Raw genomic sequence first — 27017 nt, forward strand, 5'->3', positions numbered from 1 at the left:
AAAGTGACTTCTGAGTCTTTGTCACGGTGTGGTGCGGAGTGGATCACGTTGTGGAGCGTGAAGGTGTCACGGTATGCGGTAACTCAGTGTCACGGTGAAGAACGTGTCGGTGGCACTGTGAGGTGTGTTTCCATGTCGCTTAAGGAGTTTATCAGTGACACGGTCAGGGGCATGTCGATATTACAGTGAGGAGTAAGTTGCGGTCAGTGTGGTAGTCACGTGTGTGTCACGGCGATGGAGTATATCAATGCCCTGGTGAAGGTTTTGTTGATGTTACAATTGGGGACTGGGTCATGTTTGTGTCACGGCGATGTTCGTATCAGCGTCGCGGTCAGGAGTTTATCTGTGTCTCTTTGAAGGTCGTGACCGTGCTCCGGTAAGAGTATTGTTGATGTTATGGTGAATGGCGTGTTTTTATCACGGTCAAGTGTGTGTCCGTGTTGTGGTGATGGGGTTTTAATCGGTGTTACGGCAAACGGCGCGTCTGTGCCCTTGTGTTTTTTACAATATAAATTTATTCCACTCTCTTTACGTATGGTGTGACTCCACCGGGAGAACGTTCCACTCACCATGGATCGAGAGACCGGCCACAGTCACGATGAAGGCGGACGTAACTAGGCAGAGTAGGCAGATCAGACGGTGCGGTCTATTTCCGATCTTTACGTTCGGCTGCTGTTCATGCGCAGCTGTGGAGAGACCACAAGACCATGTGATGATCAGATATGGCAGCAGAAGGAGGCCATTCGGTTATTCAAGTCTGCCCCGCCATTCAATCATGGGCTGAAATAATTCTTCCGTCATCCACACTCCCCTGCATACTGCAAATACCCTTCGATATCCCGGCTAATCAAGAAACTATAGATCTCTGCCTTAAATGAACCAAATGATTTGGCCTCCACAGCCGCTTGTGGCAACAAATTCCACAGCTTTACCAGTCTCTGACTAACTCGTAATTTAGCTGCATCTCCGTTCTAAATGGACTATCTTCAATCCTGAAGTCGTGACCTCTTGTCCTAGACTCCCCTATCACGCGGAATAACATACTGTATCTAATCTGTTCAGGCCTTTAGACAATCGGAAATTTTCTGTGAGATCTCCCCCCCCCCCCCTTCAGTCTCCTGAACTCCAGGGAATACAGCCCAAAAGCTCCAGATGTTCCTCATACAATAACCCTCTCATTCCTGGAACCATTCTGGTGAATCTTCCCTGAAACCTCTCCAATGTCAGCACATCCATAAGGAGCCCCAGACGGCAGAGAATACTCCAAGTGTGGTCTCCGAGTGCTTCAACATCATATCCCTGTTCTTATATTCCGTACCTCTAGAAATCAATGGCAACATTGCACTCGCCTTCTCCACCCCTGACTCAAACTGGAGACTGACCTTCAGGGTATCCAAGTCCCTTTGCATTTTGAATGTTCTGTCCATCTAAATAGTAGTCCGCCCGTTCATTTCACCCACTAATGTGTGTACGCATACATTTTCCCAACGTTTTACCTCATTTAGGGTAAGATACGCTCGGGTATTTTATAGAAACATGGATAGATACCCCACACAGAAATAGGGTGTTTTAAGAGACTTCTGGACAGGTACATGGAACTTTGAAAAATAAAGGGCGAACAGGAAGTCTAGTCATTTCTATTGTAGGGACATGTTCAGCACAACTTTGTGGGCCGAAGGGACGGTGTTGTGCTGTAGGTTTTACATGTTGGCTGACGGTGTCCTGTGGTGTTCCACAGGGTCTCGTTGTGTCCGATTATTCTTCTATTATGTCAAAGACTTGGATGCTGAATTAATACTCCGGTTTGAGTTTGCATACGACGTGAAGATTGCTGGAGGACAGGGAGCTTGGAGGAATGAAGGAGTCTGTAGGAGGACGGGAGATACAGGTCGACAGGCTGGTGAAGAAGGTGTTCGACACGTTTGCCTTTATCAGTCAGGACACTGAGTACGGGAGTCGGGAGGTCACATCCCAGTTGTCCAAGACGTCGGCGAGGAGGCACTCGGATTTCGGTTCAGTCTTGGTTCGCCCTGCTGTAGGAAAGATGTAAGTGCGCTGGAAAGTGTGCAGAGGGAGATTTCCCAGGATGTTGCAAGAGCTCGAGGGACTGAGTTATGAAGTGATGTCGGGCAGTTCAGGACTTAATACCTTGGAGCCCAGGACTGACCTCACAGAGGGGCTTTGTTCCTTGGAGTGTACGGGTGACCTCACAGAGTGGCTTTGTTCCCTGGGGTGTACGGGTGACCTCACAGAGGGGCTTTGTTCCTTGGAGTGTACGGGTGACCTTACAGAGGGGCTTTGTTCGTTGGAGTGTACGGGTGACCTCACAGAGGGGCTTTGTTCGTTGGAGTGTGCGGGTGAACTTACAGAGGTGGACAAATCCATGTGGGTCACCTCAGCGACAGTCACGGACGAGAATGCACACGGCGAAGGTGAGAGAAGAAATACAATTAATTGGGCATCCAAGTGACTAATTTTTGGACCCAAATGGTGGCCGGTATGTGGGACGAGATGCTAGGAAAGTGGCCGAAGGAGAGAAATTTGCAGTATTTACTAAAACACACACTTCTGCATGTAACACGTGAAGTGTCCACAGTGGCGTCATAATTGTGAACTCTGACCTGTTTGTGCATTGGTTGGCAGCTTGCGGTGTCCTGGGGCAATGGGAGGAGCCTGATCCTCATCGATGACGGGCTCATCGTTCAGAAATTTCACCTCTGCGTAGGTGGTGCTCAGACCAACTGGGATGCAGAGCGAGGGAGGAACAGAGAGAAGGTGATAGAACGGGGAGTGGGGGCAGAGAGAGAGAGCAGAAAAAGGCGAAAGGAGAGTAGGGGAAGTGTGGGTTAAGTAAAGGGTGGGAAGGATGAGAGGCAGGGAGAAAGAATGTGAGGGAACGGGGAACCCGAGGGGAGAGAGGATGATAGATGGATAGAGAGGAGGAGACAGTGGTGAGCGATAGACGCAATGAGCGGGAATATAGAAGAGAGAGAATTGGAATGTGAATTGTTAGAGGAGACGCAGAGAGTGGCCGAGGAAGAGAGAGCGGTGATAGAGGATAAGAGTGAGGGTAGGGGGAGGGACGAGGGAGAGCAAAGAGAGCGGAGGGAGATAGGAGAGTGAGGTTAGAAGCTAAGTGGGATGCAGAGAGGGTAAGGAACAGAGGAAAAGAAAGGGAGATTGCGAGAGAGGGGGAAAGGGGACGGGACAGAAAGAGAGAAGAGGTTGCGGAGCGGGAGATAAGCGGAAAATGGGGAGAAGGGGAGAGAGCAGTTTGAGAGGGGGCGGAGATAGCCGGAGGTCAGTGAATAAGTATTCAATGAGGGAAAGAGTGCGAAGGAGAGTGCGAGGGTGAGGAAGGGTGAAAGGGGGAGTGTGATAGACGGGCGAGTTTGGAGAGTTGGGCAAGAGAGGGAAGGGGAGGGAGGTTGAAATTTGGGAGAAGGGGAATTGGTTGGAAGAGTAGAGGGGAAAGGGCATGGGGAGAGAGACGGATGGGGAGAGATATAAGGATTTTCGATAGATGTGCGAAATTAGAGAGAATAGGCAGAGAGAGGGGCAAAGGTGGTAAAATATGGAGAGGTTGAGAGTGGAATGAACGATGTGTGAGAGGGAGGGTGGTGGAAGGCAAAACTGAGGAAAAAGGGAGGGGAATAAGTGAGGGAAAGCGGGGAAAGGAGGAGAGAGTGGGAGACAGAGAGATCAGATGAGAGAAAAAGGTGGTTCGAAAGTTGAGAGATTCGTTCAAGTTTTCCGCTTCCTCCATGGTTCCCTCATCACCACCACTCCAATGTTGTTTCCTTTTTATCGACCCTCCCACGGTGATCCCTCCGCTCCGTGCTCCCTCCTCAATGTCCTTTTCCCCTCAGCGACCACTCTCACAGCAAATCCTCCTCACCGAATTCCAAGCCTCACCCACCACTACACGCCTCCCAGTGAATCCCCTCCTCAGCGCCCCCTCGCACAGCACTGCCTCCTCACCCCATCCCACAGGGCTCTGTCCAGACATCCAGTCACGAAGGCACCATCAACACCAAACACCGCCCCACGCTTCCAATGAGCTCCCTCATCATGGTCTATATCACGAGTTCCCTCTGACGTATTCTGCAGCAGTGAATTATCGGGGTCAACTGTACTTTGCCCTGAAATCTATCGAAAGGAATCGACACGTCACCTAAACACTGTCAAACCAAAAAAGATGAAACTGACCTTCATCTCTCCGGACCCGGGGCGCCGAGGTAGCCGTGATATTCAGCTGCACGTACGATACATCCGGTTCAGCTGGGGACAGAACATCTGAGGGTGAGAATCTGGGAGAGGCTTCCTCCTCACCGTCACACCGCACATTCCCGGGGTCAGACGCAGAGTAAGTCTCCATCCACACCTTCACACAGCACATTCACGGTTGAGGCACAGAGAGAAACTCTCTCCACACCGTCCTATCACACATTTTTTAGACAGAAACACAGTGCAGCTCCCTCCACACTGTCACGTCACTGATCCCGGGTCAGTGACTGAGAATCATATAAACCACACCGCCATCTAGCGTTTTGCTAGTGAATTGCAGAGCGACGCAGTCATACCGAAGCATAGATATAAATGTTCACAACGGCGCAGGCCACTTACAAAGGCTACGCTTTCGGCTACTACGCAGAGTGTAAATCAGCCTTAAAACTTGCAGCGAGTCGTCATGAGTACCTGGGGTCAGACACCGAGTAAAGCGCCCTCAGCACCGACCGACCACACCACATCCCCGGGGTCAGCCATGGAGAGTAGCTCCGTCTACGCTATCCTATCTCATACTCCCGGGGTCAGAGACAGCTGTAAGCTGTCTCCCTCTCTCTGCACTACTCACCTCCCGAAGGAGCTTGTGGGTCCGTTCCTGTGAGCCGCATGTTCGCGTAGGTCTCGCTCTCGTCCATCCTGTCGAGTCTCTGAGCTCCTGAAAGGGACGGGACCTTCGGGACAGGAAACCCGGAGTGGGACACCGTGGTCCACTAACACCTGATGAACAGCCGATAAAGAGAGGGACAGAGATGAGAGAGGTAGTGCGGGGAGGTGAGAGATTGTGTGTGAGGGAGGGTGTTTGTGTGAGATGAGAGTGGCGGGGGCGGGGTGATGAGAAATAGAGGGAGGAGAGAGATCTGGAGAGTGACTGGCCAAAGGAAACTCCCCAGCGCACAAGCACACACTCGAATTCCTTGTACTTGATCTGCCCTTATCAAACGACATTCTCTCTCTCTCTCTCTCTCTCTCTCTCTCTCTCTCTCTCTCTCTCTCTCTCTCTCTCTCTCTCTCTCTCTCTCTCTCTCTCTCTCTCTCTCTCTCTCTCTCTCTCTCTCTCACTCGCACACACACATGCGCACACACACTTACGCACACAATCACACACCAAATATCTAAATAATCGACCTATCTACACAGAACTGTGGAGAGGCTCAGAAACGAGTGGCCGATATCGAGTAGAAAATGATGTAAGACCAGGCGTCAAAACTCCCCAGAGCCTAGGCGTGTAGACCATCAAGTCCAGCTGTCTCATCTACCTTCAGACCTTTCAGTATCACAAGAACCTTCTGTCCAGTGATGGTAACTTCTCACACTTCCGACACCCTGACAACCTGTAACTTCCATCCTACTGGTCGTGTCTACCACTGTGAAGACTAGTGCAAAGTACTCATTCATTCCATCTGCTGTTTCTTTCTCTCCAGATGCTCTCCAGCGGTCCTACACCACCTCCTCACCTCCTTCCGGTTCATCCATCTGAAGAAACTTCAGGCATCCTCTTTAACATTATTGGCTAGTTTAATGTCATATCCCATCTTTACCTCTTTAGGTTCTTTTCCTTTTTTGTCCACCGTGTAAGTTGCAGCTCAGCCGACTGACTGCAATTTCCCCCAGTAATCAACCTCTCCTCAGTGTGCATTGCCTCTATTTCTAAACCAAATACTTCATCGTCAGCACTATTACCCGCCTTTCCTACAATTCTTCTGCAATGAAATGTATGCAGTTCAGGACAGGAGTTGCCCTGAGCTCAATCATATGATTCCGAATATCGTGTGAGGTCTTAACACCATCTGCCTCCACACATACTCCATAAACGGTTCTGGCAATCTGGCTCCCATCCCTCAGCAACTGGTCCGTACCGATAACAGTCAGCTGTCCAGTTTTCCTGGTTCTGGGCTCACTAGCACGCGGCACGAGCAGCAATCCTGAGATCACCACACTGGACATCCTGCCCTTTAACTTAGAACCTAACTCCCTGTACTCCCTCCTTATACACCCTATCCATGTCACTGATACCTTCAAGTAACACGATTTCACTTGTACTGCAGTGGGCCTGGGACCATCCAGACAACAGCAATTCTTAAGTCAAGCTGCGGTGTATTGGCAACAGCTCAGCGTTCAGCACAGTCATTTCCTCAGTTCTCATCAACAAGCTCCAAATCCTGGGCCGTTGCTTCTCCCTCTGCCAAATAATGATTGACATCCTCATCGTGAAACCACAGTCCGTGGAGATCGGTCATAACATTTCCGATCCAGGTGTAGTATTGCAGTAGCAGAGAGGTTACCAACTGTCATACAGATCAGAAACAAACGGGCAAAGTACTGGCAGATAGAATACAGAGCCTGGAAGTGTACGGTCCTGCAATTTGCCAGAAGAAAGAAAAGCATAGAGAGTATTATTTTTAAGAAAATCAGTAATCTACGGCGCAAAGCGAATTTGGGAGTCCTGCTGCAGAACTCCCTTAAGGTTAACTGGAGTCAGTGGTGAGAAAGACAAGCGCAATGTTCACGTTCATTTCCAGATGACCGCAACATCAGAACAATTTTTTTTTTTTAATTTTTAGACTATACAAGGCACTGGCGTGGGCTCATTTGTAGCATTATGAGCAGTGTTGGTCCCCTTATAAAGTAAGGGGTTTGCTGACATTGGAGATGATACGATCATAAGGCATTGCGAAGCATAAGACCATTCAGCCCATCAAAACTGATTTGACATTTCATTCCCGGCTGTTCCCGGATCCCACTCAGCATTTCTTCTCGCCGTATAATTTTTTGCCTGCCCAATCAGAAAACTGTCAAATTCCGCCTCGGTGCACTTGGCCTCCAGCATGGTTTGTGACAGAGCATTCCGCATATTCTCTCGTCCCTGGCAACAAACGCTCCTCTTTGCTTCTATTCTAGAACGTTGTCCCGCGATTCTGAGCATGTGCCATCTAGTTCTGGATATCCCCGCCACCGGAAACATCCGCTGCGCATCCACCGTATTTAGCTTTATCAACTTCTAAATTCAAGTGAGTACAGGCACACAGTTGCCGAACGCTCCCCGCATGTTAACCCCTTCATTTCCATAATTATCCTCGTTAAACCCGTCTGGACTCTCTCCAATGACAGCACATCCCTTCTGACATGTGGGGCCCAGACCCTTGCCAATACTCCAAATGCGGCCTTGTCGTTGCCTTATAAAGCCTCACCGTTATCACTTTTATTTCCCCTTGAGATAAATACCACTATTGCATTTGCCTTCTGACCCCAGACTCAAACTGCAAATTAAACTTCTGGGAGTCTCGCACAAGGGATCCAAGTTGTTCTGCAACTGTGATGTATGAAACGTCTCCGCATTTAGATAATTGTCTGCCCTATTATTCCTCTAACCAAAACGCAATATCATGCATTTCTCTACACTGTGTTCCACTTGATACTCCCTTCCCATTTTTCCAATCTGCCCAAGTCCTGTCCTGTTGCAATCGCATTGTTTCCTCAACACTAGCTACCTCTCCACCTATCTTCGTATAATGCGCAAATGCTTCCACAAAACCGTCCAAATCACATTGTCAAACAATGTGAAAATATTGATCCAAACACTGGCAAGTGAGGACAATCTCTAGTTTCAGGCAGCCAACCAGAAATGGACCACGTTATTCCCTCTCGCTACCTCCTGCCTGACAGACATCCCTGTATCCATGGCAGTATCCTACCCGGAACGCCACGGGATTTTGTCTTGTTGAGGAGCATCGTGTGTTGAATCTTATCAAATTCCTTCTGAAAATCCAAGCAAATGGCTTCCATTGCCTCTCCTTTGCCCGGACTGTTTGTTACTTCCTCTAGCAACTCTAAGAAATTTGTCAGGCAAGATTTCCCTCAACAGAAACCATGCTGGCTTTGAGATATTTTATCATTCCCCTCCATGAACCCCGGAAGCTCAAAATTGAAAAGAGACTCCAACACATTTCTGAACAACTGAGATCAGGCTGATGGGCCTATAATTTCAGTTATTTAGCCTCCCTTCCTTCTCAAAGAGTGGAATGACATTTGCAATCTTCCTGTCCTCCGCGAGATACGTGATTTCCGAAGATCAAGACTAATGCATCCGATTTCTTTTCGGAAACCTCTCTTAGGTATTTGAGAAGTGGTCTGTCTGCTCTAGGTGACCTATCCAACTTAAGACCTTTGAGTGTTACTCGCACATTTTCCTTTGTAATCGCAATGGCACTCACTCGCACCCGGACACTCATGGCTCTCTGGCGCACTGCTGGTTTCCTCCGCAGTGAAGACAAAGGCATTACGTCCATCTGCTATTTTTGTCACCCATTAATACCTCACCAGAATTACTTTCCAGTGGCCTGATAACAGCTGTCATCTTCCCATTAACGTTTGTATTACTGAGGAAAATGAATTATGGGATCCTGCTTTATTTTATTGCCTAATTTTTCATCATGATCCATTTTTATTCCATTTTATAGCCTTTTGGTTGCCTTTTGATGGATCTTAAAAACTTTCAAATCATCTATTTTCCCATTCAATTTTGCTACCATTTATTGGCTTAACTGCAGTCCTTAACTTCCTTTGTCAGCGTCAGTTGTCAGTGTCTGTCATTTGAGAACTTCTTCTGTGTGACATATCTATCCAGCTCATTGTGTTCAATCACCAGACATTTCAGCCATCCCTGCTCTGCCGGCGTCCCAGCCATTATCCAAGTCCGTTCTCCCTGGGCAAGTTCCTCTTCGATGACTCTGTAAATCCCATTATTCCACGGTGCTACTGATACATGTGACTGATGCTTCTCCCGCACTAATTGGAGTATGTAAATAATCGTACTTCTTCGGTAGACAGGCTTTTGGCTTTTTGGACCTCGCACTTACGAATGCTGGGGATTCGGTTTGAAATATTCAGGACTCAGGCACGCAGGAGCCAACAGACCATCCGGGAATCTCATTCTGGCACCGTGAACCCCGAACTAACGAATAACCTATCACCACAGCGTGTCTCTTCGTCCCCCTTCCCTTCTGAGTCAAGAGGCAGTCCACTGGAACATTGGAAACTCCTTGTCTCTATTAGTTCGTTTGCCCGACTGTATCTGATGTGTTTACCTGGGCTACAGATGAGCATGACCACAGGGGTACTCTGAACTGGCTCGCTGACCGCTTTCTCCGTCCTATCTGTCACCCAGTCTCCTGTGTCCTCCACCTTGGGTGTAACTGCCTCCCTATAAGTCCTATCTATTACCCGGTTAGCCTCCAGAATTATTTGAATACCCCGGATGTTAGCATCTCAAATGATCTACACAGGGCCCAAAACGTTGACAAGATGCACTTTGTCTCTTTCCACCATAGTTCCACAACGGGTGCAATCTCATTTGCTCTCCACTGGGCCGTGGACTATTGTACAACAACATTAGTTACGTCAGGCTGCGGTTTATTGGCCTTAGCTCAGCGTTCAGCACAATCATTTCCTCAGTTCTTAAAAACAAGCTCGAAATCCAGGGCCGAGTCCGTAATATAGATCATAGAAAATAGAATGCACAGTACAGGCCCTTCGGTCCACCATGTTGTGCCGACCCTTAAACACTGCCTCACATATAACACCCCAACGTAAATCCCACCACATACCTGTCTTGTAGTCTCTTAAATTTCACTAGTGTATCTGCCTCCACCACTGTCTCAGGCAGTGCATTGGACGTTCCAACCGCTCTCTGAGTGAAAAACCTTCCTCTAATATCCCCTTTGAACATCCCACCCCTTCTCTTAAAGCTATGTCCTATTGTACTGAGCAGTCGTGCCCTGTGGAAGAGGCGCTGGCTGTCCATTCTATCTACCCATCTTAATATTTTGTATACCTCTATCATAACTCCTCTCATCCTCCATCTCTCTTTCGCCATTACAGATATTGACACTACACGCTGCAACCGCAAAGTAAACAACATTATGACGGACCCCACGCACCCTTCATGCAAACCCTTCTCCCTCCTGCCGTCTGTGAAAAGGCACAGAAGCTTTCGGACTCTCACGTCCAGACTTTGTAACAATATCTACCTCCAAGCTATCAGACTTCTCAATACCCAGATTTGGACTGAAACCTTACTGCCCTATTGTCCTGTATATTACTTATTGTAATACCCGCATAGCTCCGTTGTTTTGTGTAGAATTTCTTTTCTTTTTTTTTTGTTTGTTTTTTTTAACATAGTTCAGTATAGTTTTTGTACTATGTCATGTAACACCACGGTCCTGACAAACGCTGTCATGATTTTACTATGTACTATACCAGCAGTTATGGTCGATAAGACGAATAAAAAGTGACTTGACTTGACTTCCTTCCAAAGAGTACTGCCCTAGCTCCCTTAATCTCTGATCATAGTGCATACTCCCTTCTGCAGGCAGCATTCTGGTTAATCTCCATGTACCGTTTCCAATGTTTCCACATCCTTCCTACAGTGAGGAAAAACAGAACTGGAGACAATACTCCAAGTGTGGCCTAACAAGAGATCTATAGAACATCATTACTTCGCGAAACAATCTCTATCCCTCGACTTATGAAAGCTAACACCCTATAATCTTTCTTAACGACCATATTTACCAGTGGGGCAACTTTCTGAAATCAGAGGGCATTTACACCCACAATCGCTCAGCCCCTCCACACAACCAAGTATCCTGCCATTTACTTTGTACTCTGCCTTGTCGTTTGTCTTTCTGAAGAGTAACTCCTCACACTTCTCCAGATTCAACTCCATCTGCCACTTCTCAGCCCACTTCTGCAACCTATCAATGTCTCTCTGCAATCTTCGACAATCTTCTACACTATCCAAAACACCACCAACCTTTGTGTTGTCTTCAAACTTGTCAACCCACCCTTCTACCCCCACATCCAGGCCGTTAATAATACTCGGAAAAGTAGCGATCCCAGAACTAACATACCCCAGAACTTCAACCTCATTCATATTGTCCTCACCGTCATCAAGTTCCCTCTCTTTGGTGAATACCGGAGAGAAGTATTCATTGAGTATTTCGCTCTCTTCCACAGCCTCCATGTACACCTTCCAACTTCTCTAATCGTTCCTAACTTCACTCCTGTCATCCTTTTGCTCCTCTCATCATTGAAGTGCCATGCGGTTCTCCTTTACCCTTCTCGCCAAGGACTACTCCTACCTCCTCTCCTCAGCCCCTTCTTAAGCTGCTTTCTTCCTACCCTATATTCCGCTATAGACCCATCCGATCCTTGCTTTCGAACCCATTCATCCTTAGTTTTCTTTTTTTCTGAATTTTCTCTCCATTTAAAAATAGGATCTATAATCTCTGCTTCCTGAAAACAGCCTGTCACTCCACAAGTCTTCTGCAAACTTCGCAACAACGCAATTAGCTCCATCATCCAAATGATTAATATACAAGCTAAAACGTTTTGGCCCCAACACAGACCCACCTGGAAAGTGATGAGCCACCGGCAGCCAACCAAAAGGTTTCCTTTCATTCCAACACTTTCCCCCTGCAACTAAAACACCGTTTTATCCATTATACTGCGCACTGTAAATTTCACAACTTTCAGTTCTGTATTCATCCTTTTCTATGGTATCTATGGAGCTGCAACTCCGCCAATTGACTGCCATATTGCCCACTCAACAGCCTCTCCTCAGTAAGCATTGCCTCTGTTTGTAAAGCAGTTACCTCATCTTCAGAACTGCTTTCAGCCAGTTCAGGTCCTTCTGCATTGAAATGTATGCAGACCAGCACAATATTTGCTGTGATGTAAACTATATGATCACCAACTTTGTGTGAGTTCTTACCACCATCCGCCTCCACAACTTCTCCAATTGTTGTTCTGGAACTCTGTCTCCCATCTCTCTGTAATTACCTGAGACCCATGAGCGTAAACTGTATTACCTTCATGGTTCTGGGCACGGCTAGCAATGGTATTGGAGATCCGGCCCGTTAACCTAACTCCCTGTATCAGCTCCTCACTTACCCTACCCATACCAATAGTAGCCAAATGTAACACGATTAGACAGTCTCCCCACTGGGCCTTGGACCATCTGGACAATTGCAAGACCTCCATCAGTCTGCGGATTATGACAACAGCTCAGAGTTCAGCACAATCATTTCCTCAGTTCTTATCGACACGCTCCTAATCCCGGACCGTTGCATCTCCATCTGCAACAGAATGTTTTACTTCCTCATCGCAAAACCACACTCGGTGTAGATGGGCCATAACAGTTCCGATCAACAAACAGTGTTGAAGTAGCAGAGGGGCTGCAGAAGGGTTTATACAGGGTGGGAAAATGGGCAAATTGGAGGCTGATGGGATACCGTGCGAGGAGCGGCATTGGCATGCAGTTTGGTAGCAGAAATAAAGGTGTAGACTACTTTCCAAATGTAGAGAAAATGCAGCAGAACACGCAGAAAAGGGTTTGGGCATCCTCGTGCAGGGTTCACTCAACATTAAGATACAGGTGTAGTGGGTGGTGAGGAAGGCAAATACAACGTCACATTCAATTCCAGATTAGGAGAAGATAAAGCAACGATCAAAAATTCGCTTTAATCATCCCTGACATTCGGCCTCATCCGGTGTGTGGCAGAACATTTCACAAATTCACATCTCCCTAGGTAAAGAAATCATTCCTCCCTACCTCTGGTCTAAGAGGGTGCCCCACAATTCTGATGGAGTTTACTGCAGTTCTGCACAGAACCTCCCCCCCCCCCACCAAAGGAAACGACCTTCCTGATTCAACCTGTCTTGTTCTTTCAGTATTCGGTAGGTTTCAATGAGACTTAGCGCATACCCCACACCCGCTCTTCAGCCTCTCTCTGATAGCTTGTATGCGCGCCTGTATCTAAAGTGTTCTACATTCTACTAATGCTGATGGCCACCGGGGTACTCTGCACTGGCTCATTAACCGCTTTCCCCTGTCTCGCTGTCACCCAGTATCCTGTGTCCTCCACCTTGGGTGTAACTGCCTCTCTATAAGTCCTGTCTGTCACCCGGCAAGCCTGTCGAATTATTTGAATATCACGGATGTTAGCATCTCAGAGTATCTATAGAGAGCCCTGAACGCTGACCAGCTGCACTTTGTCTCTCTCCACGATAGGTTCACAACGGGTGCAATCTCATTTGCTCTCCACCGGGCCCTGGACCATTGCACAACAGCAATAGTTACGTCAGGCTGCGGTTTATTGTCCGTAGCTCAGCGTTCAGCACAATCATTTCCTTAGTTCTTAAAAACAAGCTCCAGTTCTTTCAATAAAACTGGGGAGACTTCAAACTAGAACGGTTGGGGGGGGGGGGGTGGGAATCAAATTCAAGAGACTAGGAGAGACGAGGCTAGTTCACAGATAGAGAAAAATAGTAGACAGAGTGTGAGGGAGGATAAGCAGGTGACAGAGAATGGGAGTGATCAGACCGAAGATCTTGGGGAGAAGGAAGAAAAAGATAATAAAGGTGTTTGCATCGTTACGGAGAAACAGAGAGTAAGAGGTGGAGAGTTTCTTAAATACATCTATTTTAATGCTAGGAGAATTGTAAGATAGGTGGATGAGCTTAGAGCATGGATTGATGCCTGTACATATGATGTTGCAGCTATTAGTGAAACGTGGTTGCAGGAGGAGTGTCATTGGCAACTAAATATTTCTAGATTTCGGTGTTTCAGGAGTGATAGAATCTATGGGGGGGGGGTGAAAGAGGGGGAGGTGTTGCATTGCTTCTCGGAGAAAATATTACAACGGTAACTTGGCAGATTAGATTAGAGAGCTCGTGTAGGGAGCCTATTTGGTTGGAATTAAAGAATGCGGAAAGGTTTATTAACGCTTATAGCGGTGTATTATAGATCACCTAATGGGGAGCGAGAATTGAAGGAGCAAATTTACGAGGACATAGCAGTTACTTGTAGTAAGCACAAAATGTGATTGTGGGAGATTTGTATTTTCCAGACATCGATTGGAAAGCCCATGTTGTAAAAGGGCTGGATGGTTTGGAGTGTGTAAAATTTGTGCAGCATAGTTTTTCTGCAGCAATATATAGAGTTTCCGGGTAGAGAAGGGGCAGAGTTATATCTCCTGTTAGGGAATGAGATCGGTCAAGTGACGGAAGTATGTGTTGTGGATCACATCGGGTCCAGTGATCACAATGCCATTAGGTTCATTATAATTATGGAGAAGGATAGGACTGCTCTCAAGTTTTAGATTTTTGATTGGAGAAAGGCTGACTTTGAGGAGATGCGAAAGGATTTAAAAGCAGTTGAATTGGACATTTTGTTTTATGTGAAGGATTTTACAGAGAAATGGAAGTCATTTAAAGTGGAACTTTTTAGGGTACAGAACGGTTCAGTCATATTGAAAGGAAAGATTAAAAATTTCAGAGAGGCATGGTTTTCAAGTGCTATTCGAATCTTGGTTCGGAAAAAGAGAGATGTCTACAATAAATATAGGCAGGATGGAGTAAATAAGGTGTTCAAGGAATATTAAGAATGTAAAAAAAAGAATCTTAAGTAAGAAATTACAAAACGTTGAAAGAAGATACGAGGTTGCTTTCGCAAGTAAGGTGAAAATAAATCCGAAGTGTTTCTACAGTTATATTAATAGCAAAAGGATAGTGAGGGATAAAATTGGTCCCTGAGAGAATCGGAATTGACAGTTATGTGTTGAGCCGAAAGAGATGGGGGAGATTTTGAACATTTTTTTCTTCTTCTGTATCAAATAAGCAGAAGGATATTGAATTGAGTAACGTAAGGAAACATGTAGGGAAGTTATGAAAACTATGACGATTAAAGAGGAAGAATTAGTGGCGCTTTTAAGGAATATAAAAGTGGATAAATCTCCGGATCCTGACAGGATATTCCCTAGGACGTTCAGAGAACATAGTGTAGAAATAACAGGGGCTCTGACAGAAATCTTGCAAATGTCATCAGAAACGGAGATGGTGCCGCAGGATTGGAGTATTTCTCAAGAGGTTCCATTTTTATAAATCGGTTCTAAGAGTAAACCTAACAATTATAGGCCTGTCTGTTTGACGTCAGTGGTGGGTAAATTAATGGAAAATATTCTTAGTGATGGTATATATAATTATCTGGACAGACAGGGTTTGATTAGAAACAGTCAGCATGGATTTTTGCGTGGAAGGTCATGTTTGTCAACTCTTATTGAAATTTTGGAAGAGGTTACGAGGAAAGATGACGAAGTTAAAGCAGTGGATGTTTTCAATATGGACTTCAGTAAGGCTTTGACAAGGTTCCGCAGGTGTGGTTAGTTCGGAAGGTTGAATCTTTAGGTACTGATATTGAAGTAGTAAAATGGATTCAACAGTGGCTTGAGCGGAGATGTCAGAGAGTAGTGGTGGATAACAGTTCATCAGTTTTGAGGCCTGTGTCTAATGGTGCGCCTCGCGGATCTGTACTGGGTCCAATTTTGTTTGTCATATACATAAATGATGTGGATGATGGGGTGGCAAATTGGATTAGTAACTATGCAGATGATGCTAAGTTCGGTAGCGTTGTTGATAATGACGTAGGTTTTCAAATCTTGCAGACAGGTTTAGGCCAGTTAGAAGAGTGGGCTGAACGATGGCAGATGGAGTTTAATGATGATAAGTGTGAGCCGCTACATTTGGGTGGAAATAATCCAAATAGGACATACATGGTAAATGGTAGGGCATTGAAGAATGCAGGAGAACAGAGTGATCTAGGAATAATGGTGCATAGTTCCCTGAAGGTGGAATCTCGTGTGGATAGGCTGGTGAAGTAAGCTTTTGGTATGCTGGTCTTTATAAATCACAGCATTGAGTGTAGGAGCTGGAATGTAATGTTAAAATTGTACAAGGCATTGGTAAGGCCGAATTTGGAGCATTTTCTACAGTTCTGGTCACCGAATTACAGGAAAGAGATCAACAAAATAGAGAGAGTACAGAGGATATTTAGAAGAATGTTACCTGGGTTTCAGCACCCAAGTTACAAGGAAAGGTTGACCACGTTAAGACTATTTTCTTTGGAGCGTAGAAAGTTGCGGGTGGACTTGATAGAGGTATTTAAAATTATGAGTTGATAGAGTTCACATGGATAGGCTTTTTTTTTTCATTGAGTGTAGGGGAGATTCAAACAAGAGGACATGAGCTGAGAGTTCGGAGGCAAAAGGTTATGGGTAACACGAGGGGGAATATCTTTACTCAGAGAGTGGTAGCTGTTTGCAACGAGCTTCCAGTACAAGTGGTAGATGCAGTTTCGATATTGGCATTTAAAGTAAATCTTGATAGTTACATGGACAGGAAAGGAATGAAGGGTTATGGGCTGAGTACGTGCCAGTGGGACTAGGTAAGAGGAAGCGTTCAGCAGGGACAAGAAGGGCAGAGATGGCCTGTTTCCGTACTGTAATTGTTATACGGTTATATGCACAAATTAAATGTACTCAACGTCTTGCCTAAACTGTTGTATGCGAATATGAAATCAGTGGAGTGGTTAAACAATTAGTTTTAATGACTTCACCCGAGGGGTATGTAAACTTGTAAACTTGTAACCCACTGGGAATTGGATGAAAGAAATGAAAGCTGGAATAAATCACCCTCTCTACTATTATTCTGACATTACACATTCTGTAAATAGAGTCGTGATCCGATCTGAACACAGGCAGAGGATGTTTCCGTGGATTAAATAACATGAATTGGGAAAAGCTGACTATAAATGTATTTGGCCAAGGGGTACGTAAACTTCTGACTTCAAATGTGTGCCTTGTGCCGAGTGTGACTGTTTGTATTGTGATTAACAGCTTGATCCCGGCTGTATTCATGGGTATTTCTGTGTGATAGAATTATAATTTAAAAAATTGAGTTGAAACGAAATGAAATAATACCACCTCGTCGGTAAAAGTCGCACCTTCCGTGGAAGAGAGCACAGTGATTCAGATATATGAAGATCTCTTTCCAAACCTATCTCTTTAGCCACATGTTAAACTCAATGTTCTTCATAATTTTGTGCACGGCTGCACATACATAGGTTTGCAGAACCGGCTCACTCTTTTGCCGATATACCGGTGTCTATAACATAGAAACATAGAAAACTGATTGCGCAACACATGTCTGTCGGCCCACAAAGCTGTGCCGAACATGTCCTTTCCTTAGATCTATCTAGGCTTTACCCATAGACCTGTATTATACCAAGCTCTTTGTACCTATCCAGGAGTATCACAAAGCCTCTATCGTTTCCGCCTCCACCACCGCCGCCGGCAGCCCATTCCACACACTGACCACTGTCTGTGTAAAAAAAAAATGACCCTGACACCTCCTCTGTATGTACCACTTTGCAAGCACCATAAAACAATGTTCTTTTGTGCTCGACATTTCAGCCCTCATTATCTTGTCCACAACTATCAGTTCACCACCCATCCTCCGTCGCTCCAAGGAGAAAAGGTCGAATTCACTCAAACTCATAAGGCGTTCTCCCCAATCCAGGCCACATCCTTGTAAATCTGGGGATCAAATACTACCGAGGAATCTCGTTCTCGTCCACAGTACCTCTTTTCTGTTTCCTTCAATAGAACACTCTATCGATACAGCTCGCGACATCTCACCCCATTCCTTTCTGAGCCACAGAGCCATAGTCAGTGCCAGAGACCTGACTGGTGAGACTTTTCCCTGCTTGGTCAGTTGCACCTCTCTCCTCCCATGCAGAAGTAGACAAAGTGGTCTATCTGTTATTGGGCGGGTTGGCCACAGGGGGTCTCTGCACTGGCTCTGGCTGTTTAACCCCTTTCACCTTCCTGTCCGTCACCCTGTTTACTGTATCCTACACCTTGGCTGTAAGTACATCTCTATGTGTCCCCCGCATTACCCGCACAACTCCCTGAATGATCCCGAATTCATCCAGTTCCAGTTCCAACTCTGTAACGCAGAGTGATAGAAGGTGCAGCTGGATGACGTTCTTACAGGTGAAGTTGTCAGGGACTCTGGAGGTGTCCATGCCCTCCCACAACCCGCAAGGAAAGCAGTCAACTCTCCTGTCCGGCATGCTTACTGCTGTTCCTAACTGGGATTACAAACGAAACAATAAATAAATTGAAAAACACATTTGCCAACAGTTTCGTTTCTTCTCTCAAGCGAGACTCTCCTGCTTATAGCATGAAACTGATAAGCCCTCCATCTTTCACTCAAATACGGTTTACTCTCACAATAGCTGCTACTCCGAGGTATGCCTGCTCTGCTCGGTTCATCACACGGATACAGATTCAAACAATGAATGAAATTCACCCCACACCGTCCCATCACCCAGACCCGGGGTCAGGCCCAGATTGAAGCTCCCACCCCCCCACCCCCCACCCCCGGTCCCGTCACACACTCCGGGGTTCAGAAGCTGCTTTCCTCTCGCCACCCCCAGCACTCCGCCGTTCCAGTAGTCCTTCATTGTGTGTCTGTCTCGGAGACTGTGCGCGTGTTCGTGTTCAGATGGTGAGCAGTGAAGAGCAGAGAAGTGGGAGAGGTTGAGGGGGAGGGAGTAGGGACGTGGTGTTGAGACAGTGGTCACTGGGAGAAAGTGGTGTGGAACCGCGAGACCGGCCTGTCCACACAGAGGAGGGAATAGGATCAGAACCGAGAGATCAACATCCGGAGGAGGGGGTTGGGTGTTGTAACACCAGACGTCACCTCTCCCCCTTCCTCCCCAGAATTCCAGATGAACAGAGCTTGTCTGCTCATATTCCAGATGAACAAATGGGTGTAGAGGAGCGAGAGGGTTGATGGAACCGTGGAGAGAGTAGGGGATTGAACGGGTCAGGGAGACTGGAAGAGGAGATGGGGAAGAAGGAGATAACGGAGACGGCAAGGAGTGCGGGAGACGGGAGGGTTGATGGAGGCGAGGTGTTTAAAAGAAGATGACGGTGATGGAAATGAAGGTAGGGGAAATCGGCATCGGGTGGAGGGTGTTGTTGTGTGGTGGTGTAACACCAGACGTCACCTCTCTCTCTCTTCCTCACAATTTCACATTAACACAGAAAGGGAGCGGGGTAGAGGAGGGAGCGGGATGAAGGAAACGTGGAAGGCTGCACACGACGCAGCGTTTCAGAGAGACGGGGAGAGGAGTTGGGGAAGGGGGGATAACAGAGACGGCGTGAGGTGTAGGGGACAAGTCAGTAATGGAGACGAGGTGTGTAGAAGGGAAGCTATGACGACAACGGGGGAGGGTGGTGACGTAGAGGATGTACTGTTAGACTGTGGCGAGTTTGGTCGATGGGGAACAAGGGTTGACGACGAGGGGAGTCGGAGGGGAGGAAGGGGCTGAACGGATACAGGGTAGTGTGCAGGCACTGCGGGTGGTGACAGAGACTGGCGGTGTGTACAGGAGCGAGGGGGTCATGGAGATGGTCGAGGGTGATTGGAAAGGACAGACTGACCGGAACCTGGATTGGGGAAGAGGGAGGAACTGACAGAGACGGGGGAGGGGATGAGGAGGAGAAGCAAGAACAACTGACATGTGTAGCGGTGCACAGGAGGGAGGGAGTCATGGAATCTGGTAGGATTTTGGTAAAAGGGAACGGTTCTAATATCGGAGAGGGAGGAGTTGACTAAGACGAAGGGGGTTGCAGTTGAGTAAGTACACGAGTTGGAAATTCGCGTTGCAGTTAGAAAAGACGTCAGAGGGGGCACCAAGTTTGGCTCTGCTCGCCCCCTTCTCTTCTGTGACCTCCGTCTCGAAGGCCGATGTAAGAATAATCCTTGAGGTGAGTCAAGGTCGTAACGTTGCGTCCGTATCGTTCAGCGGTGTGTTCATGTTATGCTGCAAGGTGTGTCGGTGTGCCAGTGTCACGATGAGTGGCGCGTTCATGTCCCGTTGAGGGCTGTGTCGGTGTCACGGTGAGGGTTGCGTCTGTGTAGTAGTGACGGCTGTGTCGGTGTCATGGTGAGGGGTGTGTCTGTGAGGCCTGTGTGCCTAGTTTACTGCCTAGGTCGAGAGGTCGTTCCCTAAGTTTCTCAATGCATCGTCAACTGAACATTCGGTCTATTTTCCTCCCAATATGACCTGACAGAGAGTCATCGTATAACGACAAAATGATGAGAGGCATTGATCGTGTAGATAGTCAGAGGCTTTTTCCGGGTCTGAAATGGTTGCCACTGGAGGACACAGGTTTAAAGTGCTGGTGAGTAGGTACAGAGGAGATGTCAGGGGTAAGTTTTTTACTCAGAGAGTGGTGAGTGTGTGTCATGGGCTGTCGCTAACCGTGGTTGAAACGGATTCGATCGGGTTTTTAAGAGAATTTTGGATAGGTACATTGAGTTTAGAAAAATAGAGGGCTATAGTTAATCCTAGTAATTCTTTTAAGGTAGGACCGTGTTCGGCACAACATTGTGGGCCGAAGGGCCTGCATTGAGCTGTAGGTTTTCTATGTTCCTTTGTTTCTATATTTATTTTCTCTTGCTGATGAACCCGCCTTGCGGATTTGTTGTTGTTCAAACAAACGCGAGGCACTGGTTTATAATGCACACATTTCCCGCTCTCGAAATCTGATTGGAGGCTGTCCCAAGGGGAAAATATAAATATGAGTCTCTGACACCGTCAGTCATCACCTGAGCGAGACTCCTCCATACCATCCCATCTTACACACCCGGAGTCTGACGCTGAGTGAAGTACCCTCACCAACATTACATCACAAGTTCGGGGTCCGGCAAGGAGTGGAATTCCCTCCACACTGTCGCAACGTTTTGGAAAAGGAGTGAAGCTCCCTCTCACAGTCGTATAACGCAATTCCAGAGCCAGACGGTGAATGAAACTCCATCCACACAGTCGCATCAGCAAGAACTCGACATCTTTGCGGTGTTTATTAATATTTGAAATTTACATAAATTGTACATTTTTGCTCCGAACTGATGCATCAAAAGAGCAAATTCTAGGCGGTATAAGTTTCAGATAATAAATGAAATAGCAATTCCTGTGGAAAACATCCGATAGGGTGTACAGGACACTTGGCTGTTGGTCTTCACCAGTCACACTGAGTACAGGAGTCGGGAGGTCACGTTGCCGTGGTACAAGAGGCGAACAGACAGAGGGAATGCGGACAAACTTTCACCCAGGGTCGGGTTATCGAGATCCGGAAGGCACGGTATTGAGGTGAGAGAGAGTGGAAAGCAGAAAGAGAGAGGGAGAGAGAGATCAGGGAGACGGAGGGTTCAGAAAGAACGGGGAGGGGAGAGAGAGTGTCTGGGGGAGCGAAGGGGAGAGAGGTGTAAGAGGTGTGCAGAGGGAGAAGAGAAAGAGCGAGCGGAGAAAGTTCGAGGAAATAAGGGGAAGTGAGGTGGTAGAGAGAAATGTAGAGGGAGTTGGGAATAGCGGGACGTGGGAATGGCGAGAAAGAAGGGGATAGACGGCGAGAGGGATTTGTCGGTGTCTGGTGGGGAGAATGTGGTTGCAACAAGAGGAAATGGAGTAGGAGGGAGGGGCAGAGAGTTTGGGGCGGGATCTTGATAGGATTTAGGAGTGAGAGAGAAGGGGAGAGAAGGAGGAGAAAATGGCGGTCGTCACTTGATTCATGTCGACTCCACTAGCTGTTGGCAAAGACGCTGGATCTTTTCAGGAATATCCGGGAACACTGGGGCCGACCTCTCACAGATGAAACGCCAATCACCATCACAAGTGTTACTGCTTCCGCACTGCCTGCAGACGCGCGTTCCGGAGGACGCCTTGAACAGGAGACTCCGGTGCACATTCCTATCCCAGAGGGTTAAACAATTTCAACAGAGACAAATCAGCTTCAGTGGAGGACTCAAGCGGAGTCCGTCCTCAAGCTAATCCCATGAATTCGATCTCTCCTAATTGCCTGTGTGAGTCCCCAAACTCATCCCATTCAACCACTCTCCCCCACGGCTGACACCGCGGCCCCAATGTCTCCCCACAATCCTGTGACAGTTCCTTAACTAATCGTACTGACCCAAAGTTTCCCCACAGCCCCATATCCCCCAAACTAATCCCACCGAACCGCTTTCTCACCACAGTCCCCTTTCAGTCCACTACGAATCGAACAGGCCCACCCTCCTCTCTCTGATCTGTCTCAGTCCCCGAACAAACCCCACGGTCCCACCGTTTCCCCACAGACCTATGGCTGTCCCGAAATGAATCCCACTGTTCCACACTGTTCCCTCAGCCCTGTGTGGTTCCAGGTTCATCTCGTTGCCCTTCCTCTACCCAAAGCTTCGTGTCTGTCTCCTGACATATCCCACTACACCGCGCTCTCCCCATAGCCTCTGGTCCGCCTCCAGACTTATACCACCGGCACCATCTCTCTCACATCCTTGGCTCAGTACGCAAACTAATTTCGTTAAGCAAGTGTGTTCCATCGCCCTGTATTGGTCCACAAACTGATACAGTTTTCCTACTCTCGCCACTCAGATCTATGTCGTTCAGCAAACTATTCCCACTGTTGCTCCCTTTCCTCACAGCCCGGCGATGATCTCCAAAATAATCTCACTGAACCGTGCTGTCCTCACCCACATGCGTCAATACAAAACAATCTCTGTCACTGATCTCTCTCCACCAGAGACACTGATCTCTTCCCCGACAGACGCGTGTCGGCCCCAAAATGTACCCATTGTGCCACCCTACACTCTGCCACGTACAGACTACAAACAGATCTCAATGCCCCACCCTTTTACGACAAAGCTACTGCACTCCGTAAAGAAATCCCATTTTCTCCCGTCAGGACTATGTCAATAACCAATTTTCACCCCAGAGATTAGCTATAATCTCACCCGTTTTCGCATTTTCCAATCCAGTAAACAGGTTTGCTGTCCAGAAGATTGTGGGATACAAAGCTCTGTGAAGTAAAATTTACTTGATTAATGTCTAGAATCGAGGAATATGTGCGGAGCTTCTCTCAGCTGATTACAACAGCAATCTGGGATGGGTCTGTCTGGAAGGAGCTTCACTCTGTGTCTGACCACGAGATTGTGTGATGGGACGGTGTGGAGGGAGATTCATTCTGTGTCTGACCCCGGGAGTGTGTGATGGGGTGACGTGGAGGGAGATTCACTCTGAGTCTGACCTCGGGAGTGTGTGATGGGACGGCGAGGAGGGAGATTCACTCTGTGTCTGACCCCTGTCGTGTGTGATGGGACGGTGTAGAGGGAGATTCACACTGTGTCTGACCCCGGAATTGTGTGATTGGACTGTGTGGAGGGAGATTCACTTTGTGTCCGACCCCGGGAGTGTGTGATGGGACGGTGTGGAGGGAGATTCCCTCTGTGTCCGATCCCGGGAGTGTGTGATGGGACGGTGTGGAGGGAGATTCACTCTGTTTCTGACCCCGGGTGTGTGTGATGGGACGGTGTGGAGGACAATTCACTCTCCTTCTGACCCCGGGAGTGTGTGATGATTCCTGTGTTACTGTGGGATATTCCCGTGCTGTGACACATACCGCTTCATCCCTTGAATTGATTTCCAACAGCCTTGAATCACGGTTTGAACATTCTTGCATCGCTCTGCGGAAAGATGTTTCAAACGTGGAAACGAAATAACACCGGTCTTTATTTGTAATCCAGTCCTTGCAACACGTTTGTTCTGAAAATCAGGGACAAGGGACAGTGACAAAAAGAGTGAATCTCCCATCACACTACCCCATCACACGCACCCGGCGTGTCACACACCCGGCGCGACACATAGAGGGAAATTCCCTGCACGCTGTCCCATCACGCACACCTGAGGTCAGGCACAGTGTTAATATCCCTCCGCAACGTCACACTGTAAATTACCAAGGATCAGGCCCGGTGAATTTCCCTCCACACCATCCATCACACACTCCCGGGGTCAAGACACAGAGTGAATAGAACATAGAACATAGAATATTACAGCACAGTACAGGCCGGCCCACAATGTTGTGTCGGCAATTAATCCCTTCCTCCCATATATCCCGCTGCCTTCATTTTCTCCATATTCCTGTCTATTTGTGGCTTAAATTCACTAGTATATGTGTCTCCACCACTGGCTCAGGCAGTGCATTCCACGGACCAACCACTCTCTGTGTAAAAAAAAACTTCCTCTAATATCCCCTTTGAATTTCCCACCCTTTACCTGAAAGCCATGTCCCCTTGTACTGAGCAGTAGTGCCCTGTGCGTTACCGTTCCCTGTGTCAGACTCCCGCAAGACCCCGCCCATAAAACCTCTGACCCATCCCCCATTCCCGCCATAGCTTCTCATCACATGTGCACTGTGTCAAACACATCATACCCATCATACATACACGAGGTGAGACACAGATTTAAGATCCCTGCACCGTCCGATCACACACTAACACGGCCAGACGCAGACTGAATCTCTCTCTCCACGGACCCATCACACATTCCAGGCGTTAGACGTGGAGTGAAACTCAGTGCACACTATCTTTTATAAATCCCCGGGGTCAGACGTGGAGTCAAGCTTCCGCCTGCATTGTCCCTTCAAACACTCTCTGAGTCAGGAACAGACACTCATTCCAGTGGTCAGACGTGTAGTGAAGTTTCCTGCACAACGTCCTGACACACTCTTGCGGTGTCAGAATCTAGGTGTTCCGCCTTCCACATCGTCTTATCACACACTGCCGATGTCAAGCACAGCGTGACGCTTCCTCTCTCCATGCCTGCCCTGTGATGGGGAGAGGGTGAAAGAGGGGGATGATGCCTCACCTCTCCTGCTGGACAATAATTCACAGAAATGGTGACGGAGATCGCTGTGCATTTGCTTAAGGTCGGACAGATTAGAGTTGTGCGCAAAAAGCTTGGATTGAAGGGTTGAGTTTAACTCATGGTAGTTTCGGTGGCAGGTTTCCATAGACTGACGAATCTGTGATACTGAGAGAGATGGTGAGGGATGTTTAGCGTTTACAGTGACAAGTGAGTCAGCGTCACGCTACCGAACGAGTCACAGAGAATGTTGTGTCAGTGTCACGGTGAAGGGTGTCACAGTGAAGGATGTGCTGGTGTCACAGTGAGAGGCGTCGGCGCCACCTTGATGGGTGAGTCTGTGTCATGCTGAGGGGTACATCAATGTCCCGGTGAAGATTTTGTTGACGTTATGTTGAGGGTCTGCGTCAGTATCGTGCGGGGCATGTCCGAGTTGCTGTGAGGGACGTGTCGGTGTCACTGTGATAGGTGTTTCTGTGCCCTGGCGAGAGGTGTACCGGTTCACAATGAAGTGTATCTCGATGTCAAGACGAGGAAAACTTCAGGGTGTCAGGGCCTTGTGGTGTCACCGTGGGTGTAATACCTGTGTCATGGTGTGGGGTGTGCTGGTCTCACAGAGAGGGATATGTCTGTGTCACGGTGAGAGAGCCATGTCATGGCCACGGTGTGTGCCAGAGGGTCACGCTGCGCTATTCGGTGTCAGTGTGAATTTCGGTGTCGGTATCGCCGTGAGGGTGTTCCTGTGTCGGGGTGAGGTGTGGGTCTCAGTGAGCGGTGCACCGGTGTTATGTTGAAGGGTGACCTTGTCTCGGTAAGGGGTATGACTGTGACGTGTGAGTCTTTGTCACGGTGCAGTGCAGAGAGGATCATGCTGATCACGGTCAGGGGCATGTCGATATCAGAGAAGGCTACGTTGTGGTCAGTGTGACTGCAACGTGTGTATCACGGCGAAGTTCGTGTCAGTGTTGCGGTTAGGAGTGTATCTGTGTATCGTTGAAGGTCGGGACCGTGCTACGGTGAGAGTGTTGTTGATGTTATGGTGCATGGCGTGTCGGTGTCAGGATGAGTCTTGATTTTCTTACGGTAAGGACCGTGTTTTTATCACGGTTAAAGGTTGCGTCTATGTTACAGAACATAAAACATAGAATACTACACTACAGTACAGGCCCTCCGGCCCCAAGAACGTTGTGCCGAGGCTTAAACACAGCCTCCCACAGCCACTCCCCCACTTTCAATTCCTCCTTATACCTGTCTAGGAGCCTCTTAATCTTCACTAGTGTATCTGCCTCCACCACTGACTCAGGCAATGCAGTCCACGCACCTACCACTCGCTGAGTAAAATTCCTTCCTTTGATATACCCCTTGTACTTCCCACCCCATACCTTAAAGCCATGTCTTCTTCTATTGAGCAGTGGTACCCAGGGAAGAGGCGTTGGCTGTCCACTCTATCTATTCCTCTTAATATCATGTATGCCTCAATCATGTCTCCTCTCATCCTCCTTCTCTCTAACGAGTAAAGACCTAGCTCTCTTAATCGCTGGACATATTGCATATTCTGTAAACCGGGCAGCATCCTGGTAAATCTCCTCTATACCCTTTCCAATGCTTCCACATCCTTCCTCTGGTAAGGCGAACAGAAATGGACACAATACTCCAAGTGTGGCCTAACTTGAGTTTTATACAGCTGCATCATTACATCGCGGCTCTTTAACTCAGTTCCTCGACTTATGAAAGCGAACGCCCCAAAAGCTTTCTTAATTACCCTGTCTGTCTATGAGGCAACTTTCAGGGATCTGGGGACATGTCCCCTCCAGATCCCTCTGTTCCTCCACTCTACCAAGCATCCTGCCATTTACGTTGTACTCAACCTCGGAGTTTGTCCTTCCGAAGTGTATCAGTTCACACTTTTCCAGTTCGAGTTCCATCTGCCACTTCTCCGCCAAATTCTGCATCCTATTAATCTAATCTCTGCAACCTCTGATAGTCATCCACACGATCCACAACACCACAATCCTTCGCGTCATCTGAAAACTTGCCAACCCCCACATCCGGGTCGTTAATAAAAGTCACGAAAAACAGTAGTCCGTGAACCGATCATTCTGGGACATCACTAGCCACAGCCGTCCAAGCCAAA

At 47.7% G+C, this 27017-nt stretch overlaps 1 long non-coding RNA gene across 1 annotated transcript; it reads right to left on the reverse strand.

The window, feature by feature from the left end:
- Positions 1-2690: 2690 nt before the first annotated feature.
- Positions 2691-4992, reverse strand: LOC132387436 (uncharacterized). The gene is made up of 3 exons (XR_009509895.1): positions 4856-4992; positions 4210-4281; positions 2691-2741 (listed from the first exon to the last, which is right to left on the reverse strand). It is a non-coding gene; the product is annotated as an uncharacterized LOC132387436 (long non-coding RNA).
- Positions 4993-27017: the final 22025 nt, after the last annotated feature.

This window comes from Hypanus sabinus, unplaced genomic scaffold (genome assembly GCF_030144855.1).
Source record: "Hypanus sabinus isolate sHypSab1 unplaced genomic scaffold, sHypSab1.hap1 scaffold_1855, whole genome shotgun sequence".
NCBI classification, from domain to species: Eukaryota; Metazoa; Chordata; class Chondrichthyes; order Myliobatiformes; family Dasyatidae; genus Hypanus; species Hypanus sabinus.